General features: G+C 39.7%; 1 long non-coding RNA gene across 1 annotated transcript in view; it reads right to left on the reverse strand.

The window, feature by feature from the left end:
* Positions 1-23,474, reverse strand: part of LOC145519091 (uncharacterized) — a 383,847-nt gene that overhangs the window by 161,656 nt on the left and 198,717 nt on the right. Inside the window, exon 4 of the long non-coding RNA XR_014063529.1 lies at positions 3,840-3,965. This is a non-coding gene — a long non-coding RNA (uncharacterized LOC145519091). The remainder of the gene's footprint in view (positions 1-3,839; positions 3,966-23,474) is intronic.

The following is a 23,474-nucleotide window of genomic DNA, read 5'->3' on the forward strand; positions in this document are numbered from 1 at the left end:
TTGGAAGGACTGATGCTGAAGCTGAAACTCCAATACTTTGGCCACCTGATGCAAAGAACTGACTCATTTGAAAAAACCTTGATGCTGGGAAAGATTGAGTGCAGGAGGAGAAGGGACGGCAGAGGATGAGATGGTTGGATGGCATCACCAATTCAATGGCCATGAGTTTGAGTAACTCCAGGAGTTGGTTATGGACAAGGAGGCCTGGTGTGCTGCAGTCCATGGGGTCACAAAGAGTCGGACATGACTGAGTGACTGAACTGAATTGAATATGCTTATGGATGTGAGAATTGGGCCATAAAGAAGCCTGAGCACTGAAGAACTGATGTATTTGAACTGTTGTGCCCAAAAAGATCCTCGAGAATCCCTAGGACTGCAAGGAGAAAAACCAATCCATCCAAAGGGAAATCAAGCCTGAATATTCATTGGAAGGACTGATGCTGAAGCTGAAACTCCAATACTTGGGCCACCTGATGGGAAGAACTGACTAATTTGAAAAGACCCTGATGCTGGGAAAGATTGAGGGCAGGAAGAGAAGGGGGTAACAGAAGATGAGATGGTTGGATGGATCACTGACTCAGTGGACATGCATTTGAGCAAACTCCGGGAGATAGTGAAGGACAGGGAAGGCTGGTGTGCTGCTGTTCATGGGGTCTCAAAGAGTCTCAAAACTAAACTCAAAACTAAACATGACTTAGTGACTGAACAACAACAACAAATATGCTTGCAGCAATAAATAAATAAGGAACCATGAAAAAAGTCAGAGGACAAAAATGTTAGTGCCAAAAACTGAATATCTGTGTCCTCCCAAAATTTATACCTTGAAACTTAATCCTTAATGTGATGTTCTGAGGAGGCAAGGTCTTTGAGAGGCGAATGGATCTTTGGAGCAGGAAAACTGTGAATGGGGTTAGTGCCCTGAGAAAAGGGATCCCACAGAACTTCAGTGTTCACTCTGCCATCTGCGGAGAGAGTGAGAAGATGACGCTCATGAAGGGGAAGCAGGTTCTCATCAGACACAGAAGCGGTGGCATGTGGATCCTGGACACCTCAGTCCCCAGAGCTATAAGCAGTGATTTCTGGTATTTATAAGCCAGAAAGTCTCTAGAACTCAGTGACAGCAGCCCAGATGGACTAATAGAGCTGGCCTGTATTATCTTAGCCTCTGTGAGAAACAGAGGCAATGAGAGTTCAGAACAGCCCGGCTTCAAGTCCACTCCAGGTAAATTCAAATCTGGTTCCATCATCCCAACACTGTGAGAAGGACCCTCATTCTGTTACTTTCTTACTCCATCTTCACTCTTGCTGACGCCTATCACTTGTGACTGCACTCTTGCCGTAGACATCCCAACATCAATACTTAAGTTACCTGCGTGAATGCATGGACCACAGAGATGACATGAACCTGCCTATGTCTGGAAGCCCACAGCATCGCTCCATCTCAGTGATGTTCAGCAGAACAATGAGAGATGTACAATCACATGAGAGAATGCAACGTTGTACAGACCACAGCAAACATAGACAAGGAGAGTGGAAGGACTCAACCCTTACAGACTGAGAGAGCTAAGGAGACAAGAGGAAAGACACTGAGTAAAGATGCTCACAAACATTCAAGAGGGAGTTGAATTCAATTCAATACAATTCAAGGTATTGTCCACCCGGAAACAGGAAATGTGACTGAATAAATAAAGATGGAATTGTGTGAAAAGTGGTACAGTGAGAGACTGTTGTTTTGATGATAATCAGTCCTACATATTAAGAGTTTTTACTGCTAAGGTATAGAATAAAAATTACAAGTGTACAGCTTGAGTTATTATCTCAAAATCGATACACCTAGGCTAAGAAATAGCCACAACCAGAGAAGAATTATATATGTGTGTGTATACACATTGTTACATGCATTTATCACTTGGATTGAAAAGGTTATATCCATTTAGTGATGATCAGCCTGATTATAGTTATAAGCATATTCATTTATTTTACTAATAGGATGTGCTTTCCTGGAAATATATTAAAAAAAAACAATTCAGGATTATGAACTAAGAAAATGATAACCCAAATTATTCCTGGATTCAAACTAAGAAAATTATAAACCAAAGGCATATTTCACAGAATAATATAGAAAGTCAATCTCACACTTATAGTAGATTCTAGCGAAAATAACCCTGCACTAAACAAAATGGACAGCAAAGAAAAGATCACATCTTTGCATCTTTTTAGACCAGAAGAGAAAACACAATTACAAACCACAAGGTGTTTTTTTTTTTTTTCATTTTTTCTTTTGCTTGCTTGTATTTTTTCCCTCAGGATTACCATTTGGACCTCAGGAAGAGCTACTTGGGAAGCTCTTGAGCCTAACCAATAAGAGCCATGAGGCCACACTATCTTCTAAAAGACACACACTCATGAGCAGATAGGTGCGTAGGCAGACTTGTGGCATTCAGCGTTAACACAGGAGGCACGGGAAACTGCACTGTAACACTAGATAGTAACACTTACTAGTCACACTCACTCCAGGCATGTTCTGCACCTGGAGACAGAGAAGCAAGGCTACTGACTTCTCTCTTGTGAGCTCCCACGCTGTGGCTGCTAGAAATTATATCTGTAAAATGTTCTGCCTCTACCTAGAAACTTTACCTCCCAGAGCTGACCACTGGTCCACCATACATATTTGTTAAAACACCGCAAAGGGCAGAAAATACCGCGTGATGTCAACTTAAGTAGACTAGCATTTCTGGGTATTTGGTCAGACGCCAGTCAAGATTTTGTGGTGAAGGCATTTCGTTAGATGTGATTAACATTTAAGTCCAGAGACACTGAGAATACACATCATCCTTTAAAATGCGGGTGAGCCTTAAGAGCGACTAAACTTCAAAAAACTGAACCCCTCCCGAGGAAAAGGAAATTCTGCCTCCAGATTTGGATTCAACATCCACCCCTCCCTCTGTCTCCAGCCTACTGGCCTGCCCTGCAGAATTTGGATGTGAATCCACTCCTCCAACCCCCACACCAACCACAGGAAACAATTCATTAAAAGAAAGATCTCTGTCTTAAGCATTTGCTCTAACTGCATTTCCATCTATGATCACCATGATTGCGTTAGGTACTCCTTGCATGTGATTTATACGTAACCTGAGTTTACTGATCATGACAGGCGAGGTCTTGCTGACCTTCACTCACCCTGCACAGCTAATGTAGGGTGATGGCAAACTGTCTTCCTCCTGGTTCTCAGGGCTCAGGTTGACAGGGGATCCATCTCATTCAGTGCATTCACTTATTAAGGTGAATTGTGCACTGCCTATTAAAGTTTCTGCCCAGGAAAGACCCAGTTACTTTTGTTCATATTTCACTAGCTTACATATGATATTACCTTGTTTAATTTCACAAAAGGTTGAGAGGTACAATTCTATCATCTACTCAGAAGAAAGAGAGATGGGCTTTGTGTGAGCAATAGTAATAAGGAGTGTGTGGCTTCTGAACCCAATGACAGTTCAGAACACTTCCTTTATGTAAGACACGCTCATCCTTGTCCCAGGGGCCATCACCACTCCCTTCAGGCTGGCGTGCCAAGGTCATCGTCTGGGACCTGAACCACGTACTCTGTTGTCATATGATATTCCACGGGTAGAGAGACATCAAGTCAAAATGAAAAGAAACCTCCCTTGCACTCACTCAAGCCATAGTAACAGAATATTATAAGATCACCCCAGTAAACACTTGCTTTCAGAAAAAGGAGAGATGTGAGGCACACAATTACTAACCATCCAGGGCAGTTCTAAACACCATGGGGGAGACATCGCATGGGTGGAGAATGATCCCCAGTTACCCCGGATGCTTACCTTCAGGGGATCAGGCCGCACCCTCGAGAGAGTCCTCATCCTTCCAGCTTCCTCCTTGGCTGCACCTGCAGAAGATGGCAGACAAAATGCCGTACTCGGTTGTGAGCCGGTGATCCAGGCTGCCTCCTGCCAATAGAAGAGGGCAAACCTCAGCTTTAATTTAAACATTGAAGAGTCACAACCATGTCCTAAGACTAACATTTTGGTTTCTTTAGTAAGAAAACTCTCTGAAGTCATGTCTTATTTATTTGATGACCATCGGTCTTTACTAAAGTTTTTTTTTTCTTTTTTCTTAAATCGAAGACTTTCTGCTTCCATTGTGTTTGTCTGTTCATGGAGATGTCTCAGGATGTAAATACCATTGTATATGGGCAGCTACCCTTAAATGGGAAGAAATTTACTTCCCTGCCTCTGTTTCAGAGAAAAGCTGATATAAATAAGAGATAAACCAGAGCAATTTTAGTAAAAGGAAATAAAGAAGCTAAATGCAGGCCAATTAACTCCTTGAACAATAAAACCAAATAACAAACCAACTTCAATCACAAGATTCAAAAGTAGCTGATTTCAGAGAAAGTACAGCTAAAAATGTTCAAGGGCCTAAACTTTTATGATTTGAAAAGTAATTTGCTCTCACATTATTTGAATTTTAACCGACGACAAACAAATGTGGCCATGTTGAAGTGACAAAAATGTGTTTGTTTGCAGAACTGCTCAGGAGGGAATATAATACTTTTCTGTGAAAATGGGTATGAAATTATAAATTTGTTGCCCTGGGAATGTAGATTATGCAACATCAATTCAATAGGGGCTAAGCTTTCAGAGTTCCATTTTCTGAAATTATACAATTAATGAAGTAAATATTACATTATAATATTAGGAGAATAAGAAACTAATGTTTTTCATACCAATATTTTTCTATTAGTAAAGAAGCTACTTTCTTGGAAAAGGGAGACCAAAGTGGCATAACTGCCCCCATTTTTATTATTTTTGAACACATTTTCCATTGAAATTTAAAGAATAAATACATATTTGTCCATTTGTTTTCAGTATTATTCAACTATTAAGTGTGAAATTAAAGACATTTATTAAATTTTATTTCAGAAACATGAGATTTTTAGTAGAAATTTAAATTGTTTATAGCTGTCAGGTGAAAAGCACGTACAGCAGTGTTTCTGAAACATAATTTTAAAGATGGAAACCTAGCCCCTGTCTAATTTAAAGCTAAAAAGATTAAAAAAAAAACAACACAGTGGAAAAATCTAAATGGTTGGCAATTAATCTTAATCAAATATTGACTCTAAAGATGAGTGATGCTAAAATACAAGCACATTAAAAAAGCCTTTATATTATTATATGTGAGAAGTTGCTCTAGAGGAACAGACTGGTGGTTGCCAGGGAGGGGAACTTGGGATTGAATGAAGTGGGAGTTTGGGGTTAGCAAATGCAAGCTATTGTATATAGGATGGATAAATAACAGGGTCCTACTCTATACCACAGAGCTATATTCAATATCCTGTGATAAACCATAATGGAAAAGAATATATAAATACAATGTATGGAAATATGTGTTTGTGTGTGTGTGTGTGTGTGTGTGTGTGTGTGTCTAACTGAATCACTTTGCTGTAGAGGAGAAATTAACACAACTTTGTAAACCAACTATTCTTCAATAAAAAGAAAAAAAAAATTCTCTAGTAAAGCAAGGTAAACTTTCATTAAACTTTTTATGTGAGCTAATTACACTTGGTGATCTAAGGTAGGAATTATATTTACATGTCTTTCTATCAGACAGTGTTTACCAAACCAGAGTCCTATATAATAATTTGAATATTTGTATTTTTTTTAAGTAAAACCCTTCAACCATAGTTACAGTTTACCTAGAGGATTATCCTTATGGACAGAATGTTGCATCCCCTCGCCAAATTCCTATATCAAATCCCTAATCCTCAGAGTGAGGATGTGTGGAGACAGGGCATTTGAGAGACCTTAGGTCAGAAGGGTGGAGCCTCATAATGGGATATGCATGTTCAGTTGCTCATTCGCATCTGACTCTTGGCCACCCCAGGAACTATAGCTCACAAGGCTCCTCTGTCCATCCAATTCTCCAGGCAAGAATACTGGAGTGGGTTGCCATTTCCTTCTCCAGGGGATCCTCCCATCCCAGGGACTGAACTCATGTCTCCTGTGTTGGTAGGCAGGTTCTTTACTGCTGAGCCACCTGAGAAGCCCCACAAAGGCATTAGTGCCCTTATAATGAGAGACAGGAGAGAACTTGCTTTTCTCTCTCTCTTTCTCTTCCATGCAAAGAAACCAGGAATGGGGCTCTTACCAGAACCTGATCATGCTGGTACCCTGATCTCTGACTTCCAGACTTCAGAAGTGTGAAACATAAATGTTTATTGTTTAAGCCCTGCAGTCTGTGGCATTTGCTTTGGCAGCCCAAATTGACAAAGCAATTACAGTGTAACTAAGCACTGTCACGTGATTTCCACCTCAGGTTTGCTCACAGGTGATGGTTTTATGGGGCCAAAGGATTACTTACAGATGGTTCAACTTGTAAAGTATTGGGCAGTGCATGAACTGCCAGTGAGGTGTCCCACTGGGATGTCAAGATGACAGCCATGTGGCATATTTATAAAATATTCTACGGAATGGAAGAGCATTAGGTGAGCTAAATTAAATGTAATTGATTAGATTAAGAGTCCCCAGTATTTGGAGATCCCCTTCCTGGACAGCGCAGACCCAACAGGCCAGCTGAGGTCTCTGAAGGCACATGGGTGACAAGTACCCCTGCGCAACCTTGTCTTCTACCTACTATCCCCCTGTTTGTTTGTTTCCAGGATGGAGTAAACTTGAAGCTCATTGGAAAGTGGATCTCTTTAAATTGCATTAAAGATCACTGAAGATATTCTGGGGTCCCGATAACTTTATTGTAATAAAATGCTACCTGTGTAATCTGTACGCTCTGCGATATTTGAGCCATTCTTTTCTCAGGCTTGAAATTTTAGCATTCAGCAACTATGAACTAAGAATAAACAGATTAGATAACTGACAGGTTTAAATATAAACACACATATGAGCCCAAGTGGAACAGAGAGCATGATTTCCGTACTATATAGTATCTAGATTTAATTTAATCGGCAAATGTCATATCTTCTTGAGTGTTTGCTTTGTAAACTGTACTGAAATTTCAAACCTGGAAAGGCCCTGGTTCATCACTGAGTGGGTATCTCCCACTTCATGCAAGTAAAATGTTAGGCTGAGTAAAGTTAAAGGAAGTGTTTAAAATTACCTAGGATTGCTTATGACAGAGTCAAGATCAGAATTTAAATCTCTTGGCTATCAATCTAAAGATGTTAAAAAACAAAGCCATTATGAAGTATTATGTTTAAGAGTATTAAACAACTTTTTTTATATTGTTCAATAACAATAACAGTTATATCAGCAGTACCAATCTGACATGCTTGCTGAGTGGACTAAATTCTGTTGAGCTCAGTACTCAGTACTATCGCAGTACTCAATGTAATGATAATGATGATGGTGATAGAAATAGCAATAATAGCACTGAAGGCATACTTGATAGTCCTTTGGACAGCAAGATCAAACCAGTCAGTCCTAAAGAAAATCAACTCTGAATATGCATTGGAAGGACCAATGTTAAAGTTGAAGCTTCAATACTCTGGCCACCTGATGCAATGAGCCAACTCACTGGAAAAAGAACTTGATGCTGGGCAAGATTAAGACCAGGAGGACAAAAGGGTGACGGAGCATGAGATGGTTGAGTGGCATCACCAACTCAGTGGACATGAGTTTGAGCATGCTCCGGGAGATACTGAAGAACAGAGAAGGACTGCATGTTGCAGTCCATGGGATCGCAGAGTCAGACATGACTGAGCAATAAGATTTTGATATATTCAATATTCACTATAACATCCTCAGTTTGGTACTATAGTATCATCAAGATAAGCATTCAATAAATGGTAAAGGTTAGTGACTGAATAAGGTGCCATATATAATCATACATATCTATATATGACTATATGTATTTTCTAGTCTTATTTAGTCTTACCTGGTCATAGCAAACACCCTCTCCCAACAACACAAGAGAAGACTCTACATATGGACATCACCAGATGGTCAACAACAAAATCAGATTGATTATATTCTTTGCAGCCAAGGATGGAGAAGCTCTATACAGTCAGCAAAAACAAGACTGGGAGCTGACTGTGGCTCAGATCATAAACACCTTATTGCCAAATTCAGACTTAAAATTAAGAAAGTAGGGAAAACCACTAGACCCTTCAGGTACAACCTAAATCAAATCCCTTATGATTATGCAGTGGAAGTGAGAAATAGATTTAAAGGACTAGATTTGATCGAGTGCCTGATGAACTATGGACAGAGCTTTGTGACACTATACAGGAGACAAGGATCAAGACCATTTCCAAGAAAAAGAAATGCAAAAAAGTTACATGGCTGTCTGAGGACTCCTTACAAATAGCTGTGAAAAGAAGAGAAGTGAAAGGCAAAGGAGAAAAGGAAAGGTATATCCATTTGAATGCAAAGTTCCAAAGAATAGCAAGGAGAGATAAGAAACCCTTCCTCAGTGATCAGTGCAAAGAATTAGAGGAAAACAATAAAATGGGAAAGATTAGAGATCTCTTCAAGAAAAATTAGAAATACCAAGGGAACATTTCATGCAAAGATGGGCTCGATAAGGGACAGAAATGGTACAGACCTAACCAAAGCAGAAGATATTAAGAAGAGGTGGCAAGAATACACAGAAGAACTATACAAAAAAGATCTTCATGACCCAGATAACTATGCTGATGTGATCACTCACCTAGTGCCTGAATCTTGGAATGTGACATCAACTGTTCCTTAGGAAGCACCACTATGAACAAAGCTAGTGGAGGTGATGGAATTCCAGTTGAGCTATTTCAAATCCTAAAAGATGATGCTGTGAAAGTGCTGCACACAATATGCCAGCAAATTTGGAAAACTCAGCAGTGGCCACAGAACTGGAAAATGTCAGATTTCATTCCAATCCCTGAGAAAGGTAATGCCAAAGAATGCTCAAACTACTGCACAATTGCACTCATCTCACACACTAGCAAAGTAACGCTCAAAATTCTCCAAGCCAGGCTTCAGCAATACGTGAACTGTGAACTTCAGATGCCCAAGCCGGTTTTAGAAAAGGCAGAGGAACCAGAGATCAAATTGCCAACATCTGATGGATCATCGAAAAAGTAAGAGAGTTCCAGAAAAACATCTATTTCTGCTTTATTGACTATGCCAAAGCCTTTGACTGTATGGATCACAATAAACTATGGAAAATTCTTCAAGAGATGGGAATACCAGACCGCCTGACCTGCCTCTTGAGAAATCTGTATGCAAGTCACGAAGCACCAGTTAGAACTGGACATGGAACAGCAGACTGGTTCCAACCAGGAAAAGGAGAACGTCAAGGCTGTATATTGTCACCCTGCTTATTTAACTTATATGCAGATTTTAGTTCAGTTCAGTTACTCAGTCGTGTCCGACTCTCTGCAACCCCATGAATTGCAGCACACCAAGCCTCCCTATCCATCACCAACTTGGTTAGTTTACCCAAACTCATGTACATTGAGTCAGTGATGCCATCCAACCATCTCATCCTCTGTCATCCCCTTCTCCTCCTGCCCCAAATCCTTCCCAGCATCAAGGTCTTTTCCAATGAGTCAATTCTTCGCATGAGGTGGCGAAAGTATTGGAGTTATATGCAGAGTACATCATGAGAAATGCTTGACTGGATGAAGCACAAACTGGAATCAAGATTGCTGGGAGAAATATCAATAACCTCAGATATGCAGATGACACCACCCTTATGGCAGAAAGTGAAGAGGAACTAAAGAGCCTCATGATGAAAGTGAAAAAGGAGAGTGAAAAAGTTGGCTTAACGGCCAACATTCAGAAAACTAAGATCATGGCATCCAGTCCCATCACTTCATGGCAAATAGATCGGAAAACAGTGGAAACAGTGGATGACTTTATTTTTGGGGGCTCCAAAATCACTGCTGATCGTGACTGCAGCCATGAAATTAAAAGATGCTTATTCCTTGGAAGGACGGTTATGACCAAACTAGATAGCATATTGAAAAGCAGAGACATTACTTTGCTAACAAAGGTCCATCTAGTCCAGGCTATGGTTTGTCCAGTAGTCATGGATGGATGTGAGAGTTGGGCTATAAGGAAAGCTGAGCACCAAAGAATTGATGCTTTTTAACTGTGGTGTTGGAGAAGACTCTTGAGAGTCCCTTGAACTGCAAGGAGATCCAACCAGTCAATCCTAAAGGAGATCAGTCCTGGGTGTTCATTGGAAGGACTGATGTTGAAGCTGAAACTCCAATAGTTTGGCCACCTGATGCAAAGAATGGACGCATTGGAAAAGACTCTGATGCTGGGAAACACTGAAGGCAGGAGGAGAAGGGGACGACAGGATGAGATGGTTATATGGCATCACCGATTCAATGGACATGAGTTTGAGTAAACTCTGGGAGTTGATGATGGACAGGGAGGCCTGACATGCTGCAATGGGGTTGCAAATAGTCAGACATGACTGAGCGACTGAACTAAACTGAACTGTGTCTTATCCAAAAAAAAAATACATTTGAATTGGTTCTACTGAGATGGATGAAACTGGAGCCCATTATACGGAGTGAAGTAAGCCAGAAAGAAAAACAACAATACAGTATACTAATGCATATATATGGAATTTTAAAGATGGCAACGATAACCCTATATGCGAGACAGAATAAGAGACACAGATGCATAGAACAATTTTATGGACTCTGAGGGAGAAGGTGAGGGTGGGACGTTCTGGGAGAATAGCATTTAAACATGTATATTATCATATGTGAAACAGAACACCATTCCACGTTCGATGCATGAGAGAAGGGCTCAGGGCCGGGGCAATGGGAAGACCCAGAGGGATGGGATGGGGAGGGAGGTGGGTGGGGGGTCCAGGAAGGGGAACACATGTAAACCCGTGGCTGATTCATGTCAATGTATGGCAAAAACTGTTACAATATTGTAAAGTAATTAGCCCCCAACTAAAATAAATAAATTTATTAAAAAAAAATACAAAAAAAAACAAAAACAAAAACAAAAATCATAAGGTAGTAATATGAAATGATGTAAACTTTAAAATCTATATTCTTGAAAGTAATTCAGGAAAGGGGATCTATGTAATTAATCTACTCTGAAGGACAATCTTAAAACTACAAAAGAGATCCAGAAGACAACATATTTGATAGAAAACAAGGGAATTTTCTGTAACATGTTGAATGGTATCCCTTGAAAAAGATATGTACATTTTGAAAATGGTGAATGCGACCTTACTTAGCAGAAAGCCCTTTGCAGATGTGACTGAGTTAGGGATCTTGAGATCATTCTGGACCACCCAGGTGGGCCTTAAGTCCAATGACAGATGTCCTTATAAGAGACAGAAGAGAAGGCCATGTATAGACAGAAGGAAGTTTGGGTAGACGCAGTCACAGAGAAGAAAGATAACCGCAGAATGTGGAAAAGGCACAGAAGAATTTCCCCCAATCGTCTTCTGAGAGGTGCAGTCCTGCTGACTCTATGATTGTGGACTTTTGTAAAGAACAAATGTCTGCTGTCTACAGCTATTCAGTTTACAATAATTTATTATGGCAGTCACAGGAAACTAACACAACCTCCAAGACTGAAAAACCAACACAACTGAAAATAATAGGAAGCTGTAAACATGTAGTAAAAAATTAGAGAGCCAATGTATGTGTGTGTTTGTGTGAGTCGCTCAGCCGTGTCCAACTCTTTGTGACCCCATGGACTGTAGCCTGCCAGGCTCCTCCACCCATGGGATTCTCCAGGCAAGAATACTGGAGTGGGCTGCCATTCCCTTCTCCAATCAGTTCAGTTCTGTCACTCAGTCGTGTCTGACTCTTTGCGACCCCATGAATCGCAGCACACCAGGCCTCCTTGTCCAGCACCAACTCCACAGTTTACACAAACCCATGTCCATCAAGTCAGTGATGCCATCCAACCATCTCACCCTTTGTCGTCCCCTTCTCCTCCTGCCTCTAATCCTTCCCAGCATTAGAGTCTTTTCCAATGAGTCAACTCTTTGCATGAGGTGGCCAAAGTATTGGAGTTTCAGCTTCAACATCAGTCCTTTCAATGAACACCCAGGACTGATCTCCTTTAGGATGGACTGGTTGGATCTCCTTGCAGTCCAAGGGACTCTCAAGAGTCTTCTCCAACACCACAGTTCAAAAGCATCAATTCTTTGTGCTCAGCTTTCTTCACCATCCAACTCTCACATTCATACATGACCACTGGAAAAACCATAGCCTTGACTAGACGGACCTTTGTTGGCAAAGTAATGTCTCTGCTTTTCAATATGCTATCTAGTTTGATCATAAACTTCCTTCCAAGGAGTAAGCATCTTTTAATTTCATGGCTGCAGTCACCATCAGCAGTGATTTTGGAGCCCCCAAAAATAAAGTCTGACACTGTTTCCCCATCTACTTCTCATGAAGTGATGGGACCAGATGCCATGATCTTAGTTTTCTGAATGTTGAGCTTTAAGCCAACATTTTCACTCTCCTCTTTCACTTTCATTAAGAGGCTCTTTAGTTCTTCTTCGCTTTCTGCCATAAGGGTAGTGTCATCTGCATATCTGAGGTTATTGATATTTCTCCTGGCAATTTTGATTCCAGCTTGTTTTTCTTCCAGCCCAGCGTTTCTCATGATATACTCTACATAGAAATGAAATAAGCAGGGTGACAATATACAGCCTTGACGTACTCCTTTTCCTATTTGGAACCAGTCTGTTTTTCCATGTCCAGTTCTAACTGTTGCTTCCTGACCTGTGTACAGGTTTCTCAAGAGGCAGGTCAGGTGGTCTGGTATGCCCATCTCTTTTAGAATTTTCCACAGTTTATTGTGATCCACACAGTCAAAGGCTTTGGCATAGTCAATAAAGCAGAAATAGATGTTTTTCTGGAACTTTCTTGCTTTTTCGATGATCCATTGGATGTTGGCCATTTGATCTCTGGTTCCTCTGCCTTTTCTAAAACCAGCTTGAACATCTGGAATTTCACGGTTCATGTATTGCTGAAGCCTGGCTTGGAGAATTTTGAGCATTACTTCTCCAATAAGTGGTCAGTAAAATGGTGGGGAGCCTGAGCAGACTGGGGGATGTCTGAGGATGAGGACCAAATCCAGTTGTTTGACTGACCAGAGATGGTATTCAGAGCCCATGACAGGTTTGCAGAACTGGACTTGAAATTACTGAGCTAAGATCTGACTTTTGAAAGGAACTAGGTCACCTGGATTCCTGAGGATAAAAATCGAGCAACTACAATTTCACAGTCCAAAATTACTAACACACAATGAAAAAGTCTCCATGAATTTGAGTCAGGACAACAAACTCCAAAGATATTATCTTAATGTATACTATTTACAGTAATAAAATAAAAATGAAGACAATGCTTAAAGAAATTAAAAAAGAACTAAAAATAACGAGCAACAGGGGTTGCTCAAGTGACCATAAAATATGAAAAGAAACAAATATTTATATGGTAATAGTGTACTATTTTTAATTTAAAACTCAATGGATGAGTTAAATAAATTAGATACAGCTGAATGGAAATAGCAAACTCAAAGGTGTATCTGGAAAAAATTACCCAGAAATTGGCATAAAGAAAAATCAAGAAAGAAACGTGAAATCTGAGAAACATGAGTGACAAAATTAGGATTACTGAATGGCTGATTAAGGTCCATACAGTGCTGAGTAAATGAAGGAAAAATATTTAAGATGTTATGGAACAATGGTTACAACTTAAGGCATGGATCCAAAGATACAGGAAAGGTAATTAATATATCAGGAGAAACAAAAGCAAATTCACTTATAGGCATGATTTAATGAATTTGTAAAACAACAACGAAGATGGAAGAGAGGAGGCACTATAGAAGCAGATCCACAGATATACGAAAAAATAAAAGTCCCAGCATAATGGATCAGTGGCAAAACAACTGAGTACTTAACAATGATCCTGGAATAACTGGTTTTGGAATATCAATATCTTGGAAAACAAATCAAACTAGATTTTTACATTAGACCATGGCTTAATATTGACTTAGGTATATTAACGACTTAAATATAAAAAGCAAAAATGTAAAGGTTTTTAAAGAAAATATAGGATTTTTTTTCCAGAACTTAGGGAAGTGAAAAATTTCGTATCACCTCATTTTAAACAAAATTCAATTACATTACAATGAAAACCTCTGCTCTTCAAAAGGCACCATTAGGTAATGAACAGCCAATTCTCCAAGTAGATGTTTGCAAAAAATTTTACTAAAATATCCTATTCACTTGTAAATGTGCCACAATTACATTAGTCCATGTTCAACAGAAAAGTGTACACACTGCTATATTTAAAATAGATAACCAACAAGGACCTATTGTATAGCACAGGGAACTCTACTGAAGATTATATCATAACATAAATGGGAAAAGAATTTGAAAAAGAATAGATGCATGTACATGTATAACTGAATCACTTTGCTGTATGCCTGAAAATAACATACTATTGTTAATCAACTATAATCAAGTATAAAATAAAAATTGAAAAAATAAATTGCATCATTCACAAATGAATAGTATTGTTGCCTGAGAAATACTGAATATCAAATACAGAATGTTGAATGAAAATATTGCAAAGTCTATACAGAATATATAGCTTATATTACAATTATAAAGTGAATTAAACAAAATCATATGTTGTTTACATGTCACAAAAATGAGAAACCCAAAGTCTGCTCTAAGTTGGGAGCAGGTTGGGCACTGGGTTTTCAGAAGAATGCATTGATTTATTTTTTATTAATGTTTACTGGAGTATAGTCACTTAATAATGTTGTAAGAGTTTCTGCTGTACAGCAAAGTGAATCTTTGTAAATGTTTACATATAACCTCTCTTTTTTGGATTTCCTTCCAATTTAGGTCACCACAGAACATGGAATACTTTTATTGAATCATGAAAAATTAAGTTAAGTGAATTCTCTTCTGAACCATACATTTCAAAATACATTGTCTTATTTAAAGGTAACTCAAAACATACTTCGGAGAAGGCAATGGCACCCCACTCCAGTACTCTTGCCTGGAAAATCCCATGGACGGAGGAGCCTGGTAGGCTGTAGTCCATGGCGTCACGAAGAGTCGGACACGACTGAAGTGACTTAGCAGCAGCAGCAGCAGCAGCAAAACATACTTCGGAGAAGGCAATGGCACCCCACTCCAGTACTCTTGCCTGGAAAATCCCATGGAAGGAGGAGCCTGGTAGGCTGCAGTCCATGGGGTCGCTAGGAGTGGGACATGACTGGGCGACTTCACTTTCACTTTTCACTTTCATGCATTGGAGAAGGAAATGGCAACCCACTCCAGTGTTCTTGCCTGGAGAATCCTACGGTCGGCGGAGCCTGGTGGGCTGCCCTCTGTGGGGTCGCACAGAGTCTGACACGACTGAAGGGACTTTAGCAGCAGCAGCAGCAGCAGCAGCAAAACATACTTTAATAAAGTTAATTCATTTGAACTCTTTTGACAGCCCTAAATCCCTGGATAAAGTTCACAACAAACTATGTTGTATCATCTGCCTTCAGAAAAGAATTCAGTATTCTCCATAGAAAGCAGAGTTTCAATAAACAGTTTTTGTAAAAATGTTTTTAATCTATTTAGTGAATTTAAGGCTAAAACCCCTAAATGCAGTACATTACCAGAATTTGGGGGCAAAAACAGTCACTACATTGATGAGATGAAAGTTTTCTAAATTTGAGCTAAATATTTTAAAGTTAATATTATAATTAATTGTAAATTAATATGATAAATAAAATTTCAATAGAAGGAAAATACTGGTGGAAAATACAGTTGAATCCTTGGGCCAGTGTCTAAGGGTGAAGGGCAGAAGTTAATTTAGAAAAGTTTCTCCAAGGTTACTGGAAGAAAAGACCCAGTTTCATCAAAAACTACTGTTTTGACTAGGCACTGATTCATTCACCAAATAAGAATTTATTTCCCACCTACTTAAAGGACACTGCTAGGTAATGTGAGAGACACAAAAATCATCTCTTTCCTCTAGTAGTTATAGACTGATGTGTTGTTATGAAACTGCACTGTTAGACCTTAACCAAGGTGGTGATATCCTGCCTACATACAAATTACTCACATTTGAATAGGTAATCTCTATCTTTCTTTACGACTATGGCAAAACCTATTAAATCATGCAAGCTCATGATTTTCTCGCCTAAAAATTGCTGTGTCACAAAGAAAATAATTAATTTGGTTTGATTGTGTGAAAAATTACATTCTCTAAATAAAAGCTTATGTAAATGGACAAAATTCAATTTTAGACCCATTTTGGAATTCTGAAGCACTCCACATGATTTTAAAGTATCATAATATAGAGATTAGAGGAGAAGGCAAATGTTCTTTTATTCTTGGCTGCCAGGAGAGTTCCAGGTCAGCAAAGAATACCCTACCAATAGCCTAAGGTCAACTTTTCAACATTCAATGAGAGAGGGAAAAAAAAAAAGCCAGTCTATCCATTTTAAAGTTTCCTTTAACTCTAAAAAGTCCTGAGTCTCTGTTCTAGATTCACTAGAACTCACACCCACTATTTCACACAGTCTTCAAATGCAACATCTTTGGTACTTGTTGTACCAAATTAAGTTTTTCTGATTATAATACAGAATTTCAAAGTGAAGGATTGAACCAAGATAGCCATACTATTTCGGTAGTTTAAAAACTATGTGAATAAGACAGTTTGATATCCCACAATAACTTCTGGGGAAACATTTTCTGAAATATACAGCTGTGTCCCTAAAATCTATTAAAGCATCAATAATGAAAATTAATCCTTGAGTGTGTCTAAAGTACGGTCCTGAGCATTATATACGTTGACTTATGTAATCATTAAGACAACTTAATAACTGTTATTAAGTTGTTATTATCTCTATTTTGTAGATTAAGAAACCAAGACGGAAAGAATTTAAGTTGCTTGTCCAAACTCACAGAGTTAATTAGGCAAATGGAGAGCTGAGCTTAAAATTCTGTCACTTAGATTTAAATTCCATGCTTAAAGCTGTGCGTGCATGCTCCGTTGTGTCTAACTCTTTGTGGCCCCACAGACTGTAGCCCACCAGGCTCCTCTGTCCATGGGATTTCCCAGGCAAGAACACTCCTTCCCCAGGTTTGAACCAGTCTGTTTTTCCATGTCCTGTTCTGTTGCTTCTTGACCTGCATACAGGTTTCTCAGGAGACAGGAAAGGTGATCTGGTATTCCCATTTCTTAAGGAATTTTCAACAGATTGTTGTGATACACACAATCAAAGGCTTTAGTGTAGTCCACGAAGGGGAAGCAGATGTTTCTCTGGAATGCCATTGTCTGTTCTATTGCTATCCACTGCCATTGCCAGTGGATAGCGGCAATTTGATCCCTGGTTCCTCTGCCTTTGCTAAATCCAGCTTTATACCTGGAGCATCTTGGTTCACATACTGTTGAAGCCTAGTTTGAAGGACTTTGACCATTACCTTGCTAGCACCCGAGAGGAGCACAACTGTACTCAACTCTAGCTTGAACAGTCTTTGAAATTTTCCTTCTTTTGCGTTGGATTGAAAACTGACCACTTCCAGTCCTATGGCCACTGCTGAGTTTTCCAAATCTGCTGGCAGGTTGAATGCAACATTTTAACAGCATCATATTTGAGGATTTTAAATAACTCAACGGGAATTTCATCACCCGCACTAGCTTTGTTTGTAGTAATGCTTCCTAAGGCCCACTTGACTATACACTCCAGGATGTCTGGCTCTAGGTGAGTGACCACACCATCGTGGTTATCCAGCTCATTAAGACCTTTTTTGTATAGTTCCTCTCTGTATTCTTGCCACCTCTTCTTAATCTCTTCTGCTTCTGTTAGGTCCATACTGTTTCTATCCTTTATTGTACCCATCTTTGTATGCAATGTTCTCTTGGTATCGCCAAGTGACCTTCTGGATATCCAAGAGAGATTTTCTTGAAGAGATCTCTAGTCTTTCCCATTCTCTTGTTTTCCTCTATTTCTTTGCCTTGTTCACTTAGGAAGCCTTTCTCATCTCTCCCAGGTATTCTCCGGAACTCTGCATTCAGTTGGGTGTATTTTTCCCTGTCTCCTTTGCTTTTCACTTCTCTTCTTTTCTAAGCTATTTGGAAGGCCTCCTTAGACAACAATTTGCTTTCTTGCATTTATTTTTTTCTTTCAGATGATTTTGGTCACCACCTCCTGTACAATGTTATGAACCTTCATTCATAGTTCTTCAGGCACTCTCTCTGCCAGATCTAATCCCTTGAGTCTATTTGTTGCCTCTACTATATAATCATAAGGGATTTGTTCTAGGTCATACCTGAATGGTATGTGGTTCTCACTACTTTCTTCAATTTAAGCTTGAATTTTGCAATAAGGAGTTCATGATCTGAGCCAGAGTCAGCTACAGATCTTCTTTTTGTTAACCGCATATAGCTTCTCCATCTTCACCTTCAAATCATATAATCAATCTGATTTTGGTATTGACCATCTGGTGATGTCCATGTGTAGAGTCATTTCATGTGTTGTTGGAAGAGGATGTTTGCTATGACCAGTGTGTTCTCTTGGCAAAACTCTGTTAACCTTTGCCCTGCTTCATTTTGTACTGCAAGGCTAAACTTACCTATTACTTCGGCCATCTCTCAACTTCCTACTTTTGCATTACAATCCCCTATGATGAAAGGACTTGTTTTTATTATTTTTTTGGTATTAGTTCTAGAAGGTCTTGTAATGTTGTCATAGGACCATTCAATTTCAGCTTCTTTAGCATTAGTAGTGATTCTTTCATAAAGGGTTCATTTCTCTACTTACTTAAATGCATCTGTTCTTTCAGGTAGTCTGCCTGTTTCCCTATTAAATCCCATAACATATGAATCGCAGTTATTTAAATATCCGGTCTTATATTCCCAACACGTGTGTAGTCTGAGTCTGCTTCTGATGCTGCTTTGCCTCTTTGTTTCTTTTTTCTGTTAACCTTATTATGCCTTGTGATGCACTCTGGAAACCTGGACACAATGTATCAGGCGATAGGAACTAAAGCGAGCAGGCCTACAGCATGTGGTTTTATGCCTTGATGGTATTTGTTCAACATTTGCTACCGCTGTGGATACCAGTGACATCAGCCAACTTCCTCCAACTCCCTTTCATCCACACTGTTGACCTTGGGGTCTCCTCTTTCTTGAAGAATCTCTGTTTTACATCTCTTTCATCTCTAACCCACCATCTTACACTGGGTCTTTATTGGAGGTCGGTGAAACGGGTGGAGGAGAAGGGCTCTAGAATCTTAGGATTAAACTTAAAGTCTTTTAATGGGTTCACAGCCTGTGAGCTGTGAACTCTGAGTGTTTCTCCACTTCACAAGTGTCCTCCCTTTTCCCTCAGCCTTCTACAGAGAATGAAGAAAGCTTGAGATAAGTGGGTCTGAATCAATGCCCTCCTTCCAGCTAGGATAATGCTCCGTTAGGTCTCTTTCCTTAGAGACAGAGTCTTTTATGGAGAACACACTTGGTGTGTTTCACAGTTGTAACCGTTTCTCTCCTCCTTCCAGAGCCAGTTGGAGATTTCTCATGGCTCTTAGTCTTGAAAACCCAGGATAGTGCCCAGAGGTAAAATCTACAGCAGTATGAACCACCTCCTGAGAACATGGCCCCAGGAGTTTCTCCCACACTCAGCCTCCAGCAACTCATCAGATGCCCTCTTTCTGGGTTCATACGGTTCCTGGATCCCAAAACTCTTGCTCCAGGGGGGCAGATGTCAGCACTAACTCTGTGGATTTCCCCTTTGACTCCAGAATGGTGGTTTACTTGCTCCTACGGTTCTCTGATATGTTCAGGAAGGTCATCTACTTTCAGTTTGCTTGGTATTCCTGTTCTAAGGATCGACTGTCGGTGTCCAAGCTTTTTACATGCTAGGAGCTGAAACCAGATGAATAAGGAAATTCTGCGGGTGGCACATACCTTAAAAAGATACCCAGAAAGCGAGCATTTCAATCTAGCAGTGGCTTCCAACACTGGAGTAGAAGAATAATTTCAGCCAAATTTCAGTGCCTGATTAGCATTAATTTACACATGATTTGAAGAAACAGCCATTCGCTTAGGAGTATCTTACTTTGGTGACAGCAGACCAAGTAGCACTTGTTGCCAACTAGGTCCACAGCCAAGATTTAGAAAGCCTGCCTGAAGGCTGTACTGCACGACGGCCGGCCATTGTTCTGGCCACTGTCATCTGTCTCACTTCCCATGTAAATTCTCTCCCTTGCTGACTGATATATACGACTCTGTAAAAGGCCAGTGTGAGAGTTTCTGAAAGGCATTCCCGAGCAAGGGCTTTCTCTGTCACTCACGTCTGCCTGGGCTTCTGACATGACTTGCTCATGCCCTCATTTGTAAGGCAAATCCCAGTGTAGCTCCTTGTGAAACATTTGGGGGACTGGATTATTTACCACTTCCTGCTGCAGCCAAGGCTCATTTACCCCTTGATTCCATGCAGTGTGATTCAAAAGTGGGTTCAATAGAGCATGCATGATATGTCGGTATCACTGCCCATGTGAAACTGTGGGAAAAGTAACCCCAGATATATCACATGCATAAGCACAATACCATGATTGTGTCTGTCAGTGTTGGTCTAATCTCCCCTCCTCTTTGGAAATTTGTGAGGAACTACAGTTTCAAAAATAGCAATATAGATGTATCAGCCTTTGGTGGAAGTAGGTTTCCTGGGAACAGAGGAGATGGGTGCTCATGGTGACCGGCCATTGTTGCCAAAGATTCAGTTGGAAATGAGCCCAGAACTTCCTATTTATTTATATTCTATTCAACACGGTGCTGCATCACAGTTAAATGAATAAAAAACTCTGTAACTAACTTTACCCATGATTCAGTTATCTTTTAGAGAATCAAAGATTCACTCTCCAGGTGTCAATAAAGGGCTGATAAATTAATTGAATGCTGGTTTTAATTCATGGACGAATGCAACATAAAATATCTTTGAGAAAGTGTGTCTCAGTGACACTTCCATCCTCCTTATGTTAGTGACAAAAATTCATTAAAATTCACCCTGAGAAGTCTGTGGAAGGAAGATCTTACTGGATTTCTAGGATATGAATTTATTTAGCTCTTAGTCATCCTATTCTTCTCATTAATTTAGACTCTTAGAATAGAGAAACAAAATGAAATGAAAAAGAAAAAGACAGAGGGAGTTATGATGTGTATTTAGTCTTAATGAAGGGTCTTGACAGTAATCTATCATGTTAAAAAATAAAACTTTATATCCACTCTAACCTGATCTTCTATTCTTTTCTCAAAATAATTTTCATTATGGTATTATCTACTTTAACTAGAAAAGATTAAAAAAAAAAAGGAAACATATTAGGGAGAACTGTGGGCTAGATCTGGTTCAAATCAAGTCTTAAAATTAACTTGATTTAAACAAATGATGCTTTTTTTTTTAATTTGGAAAACTATACAGCCCGAATTTAAAAACTAATTCAACCTTGAACAACACAGTGATAATGACTAAAAACTTGACTGCACATAAGTCATGAAAACGGGGATCCTGACATTAAAACAGCACCCTCATTTCATTCATTTACTTACAGACAATCTTTAAAATATCAGCGATTTGGAATATGGCCCTAAATTTTCAAGGATTTTTTTTTTTTTTGTCAACAATATGAGAAGAATTTTAAAACGGTAGTTATTCAGGAGGAAGGTAAGAGTTTTAGAACCTGACAGCCTGATTGCACATTTAGCCCTGTTTACTGCTTATCTGAGACCTCAGATAAACTGAGGCCTAGATTGTTCATCTGCAAAATGGAAATACTAAAAGTATATTCTTCTCACAGTCCTTGTAAGGATGTAGTCTTTGTCAGGATTTATTCCTTGTCAGGATTTAGTCCACCTGAGTCAGTGACTACATCTGACCAGCAAAAGATGCAGAGGAAATGCTTGTCAAGAGAAATCCAGGCGTATCCTCAGAGAGGTATGAAACGGGGCCTCACTGAAAAACCACCCCGTCTGTAGCTTTTCATGAGAAGAAAAGAGGCATTTTTGGAAAGTGAGTTTAGACTTCGGATGTGTTGAATCCAATGTGGACAATTAACTTTGAACTTTTGTGGTGTCATATTGGATCAGGACTCAGCCACATTTTGATTTAAAATCCTGACTTAATTATCCAGCCACAGTTAACTTCTCACAGTAAACAACTACAAAAACTCGACAACTTATATAAAGCAGCTGGCTTTAGAAAACCAACTGGATAGGATACATCCCAGGACACAAAAATGAGTATCATAGCCATTGCAGTTCACATTAGGGTGATTTCCAAGGGAAGGAAGAGAGTCGCAAAGAAGGAGCCCCTAAAATAGGTGAAAAGTGTACTCAGGTTTCTGGCTGACCCTTAAGCCAGACATGACCAGAGAGAGTCGAGCAGAGACTTCAGCAGCTGCACAGTGAATGGGAGATGCTGGCGTTCAGTTGTGAGCAGAATGGATTCCCATAGTGGAGACCACAGGTTTTCACTTAAGACCCCAGAAAGATCCTATCCTGGGCATAAGTGTCTTGCTCTGAACATCAGAATCATTTTTGAGAGATTCGTGTGTTACTACAGAAAAGAGAAAAGTTAAATGACAGTTCAGCACATCAAAAAAAATTCTAATATTGTGAACATATGTTCGACTGAAAAGATAATACTGGTGTAATAAAGTGTATGACTCTGTTTTTACTGTTTGATGATAACTTTCAAGTGTCACTACTCATGTTTCTGCTTCTTGCCACCCGCCCATATCTCAGAGAGCTAATAAGAAAACGCTAGCGGCTCTTCCTTTGGCATGGGCAGGACACTCAAGGATGCAAGCCCCAGCCCCCACGTGGAAACCCTCATCGCAGCCCCACCTTCTGACCACCATCAAAGCCCCAGCCAGTCCCTTGGCCCTGCTTTCTCAAGCCATTTCAGACCAGGTTAGGAGCTCACTGTGTTCTCACAAGAAAAGGTTGAATGTGCAAATAATAAATATCTTGGCATACAAGTGACATTATTGGTCCCGATATCCAAATCAAACTTGGGGAGTGGGGTTTATTCGGTTATGTGGAGCAACCACAACTGGACAAATGGATTTTATAATAATAATAACATTAGTAATAACAATCAATATTTCACTAATCAAAAATAAGGAGATGAAAGGAAAAATTAGCCAGTAAAGGTTGTTGTTAATCTGTTTTCCACTACTATTTTGTTCAGTCGCTCGGTCGTGTCTGATTCTTTGAGACCCCATGGACACCAGGGTGTCCATTCAGACACCATGAACACCAGGCTTCCCTGTCCTTCACCATCCCCTGGAGCTTGCTCAAACTCATGTCCATTGAGTCAGTGATGCCAACCAACCATTTCGTCCTCTGTCATCCCCTTCCTCTCCTGCCTTCAATCTTTCTCAGAATCAGGGTCTTTTCTAATGAGTCAGGTCTTCATATCAGGTGGCCAAAGTATTGGACCTTCAACATCAGT

The sequence above is a fragment of the Giraffa tippelskirchi genome, chromosome 8, assembly GCF_054371585.1.
Source record: "Giraffa tippelskirchi isolate mGirTip1 chromosome 8, T2T-mGirTip1v1.2.pri, whole genome shotgun sequence".
NCBI lineage: Eukaryota > Metazoa > Chordata > Mammalia > Artiodactyla > Giraffidae > Giraffa > Giraffa tippelskirchi.